This window comes from Amia ocellicauda, chromosome 2 (genome assembly GCF_036373705.1).
Source record: "Amia ocellicauda isolate fAmiCal2 chromosome 2, fAmiCal2.hap1, whole genome shotgun sequence".
Classification (NCBI taxonomy): Eukaryota; Metazoa; Chordata; class Actinopteri; order Amiiformes; family Amiidae; genus Amia; species Amia ocellicauda.
In genome coordinates, this window is record NC_089851.1 from 56,456,197 (window position 1) to 56,457,496 (window position 1,300).

Sequence of the window (1,300 nt, forward strand, 5' to 3'; positions counted from 1 at the left end):
GCTCCCCCAATGGTCAGTAGCATAGTAGCATAACAGCAGATCACGAACCACTGTCAATCAGGTGCTTCCTTGCCGTCCATCCATCCATCCATCCATCCATCCATCTATCTATCTATCTATCTATCTATCTATCTATCTATGACTCTCGATATCTAACTCGCTTGCTATCGCTCCCCCAATGGTCAGTAGCATAGTAGCATAACAGCAGATCACGCACCACTGTCAATCAGGTGCTTGCCTTGCCGTCCATCCATCCATCCATCTATCTATCTATCTATCTATCTATCTATCTATCTATCTATCTATCTATCTATCTATCTATGACTCTCGATATCTAACTCTCTTGCTTCCTTTCGCTCCCCCAATGGTCAGTAGCATAGTAGCATAACAGCAGATCACGGAACACTGTCAATCAGATGCTTGCCTTGCCGTCCATCCATCCATCTATATATCTATCTATCTATGACTCTCAATATCTAACTCTCTTGCTTGCTATCGCTCCCCCAATGGTCAGTAGCATAGTAGCATAACAGCAGATCACGGACCACTGTCAATCAGATGCTTGCCTTGCCGTCTATCCATCCATCCATCTATCTATCTATCTATCTATGACTCTCGATATCTAACTCTCTTGCTTGCTATCGCTCCCCCAATGGTCAGTAGCATAGTAGCATAACAGCAGATCACGGACCACTGTCAATCAGATGCTTGCCTTGCCGTCCATCCATCCATCCATCTATCTATCTATCTATCTATCTATCTATCTATCTATCTATCTATGACTCTCGATATCTAACTCGCTTGCTATCGCTCCCCCAATGGTCAGTAGCATAGTAGCATAACAGCAGATCACGCACCACTGTCAATCAGGTGCTTGCCTTGCCGTCCATCCATCCATCCATCTATCTATCTATCTATCTATCTATGACTCTCGATATCTAACTCTCTTGCTTGCTATCGCTCCCCCAATGGTTAGTAGCATAGTAGCATAACATCAGATCACGGACCACTGTCAATCAGATGCTTGCCTTGCCGTCCATCCATCCATCCATCTATCTATCTATCTGTCTATGACTCTCGATATCTAACTCTCTTGCTTGCTATCGCTCCCCCAATGGTCAGTAGCATAGTAGCATAACAGCAGATCACAGACCACTGTCAATCAGATGCTTGCCTTGCCGTCCATCCATCCATCTATCTATCTATCTGTCTATGACTCTCGATATCTAACTCTCTTGCTTGCTATCGCTCCCCCAATGGTCAGTAGCATAGTAGCATAACAGCAGATCACGGACCACTG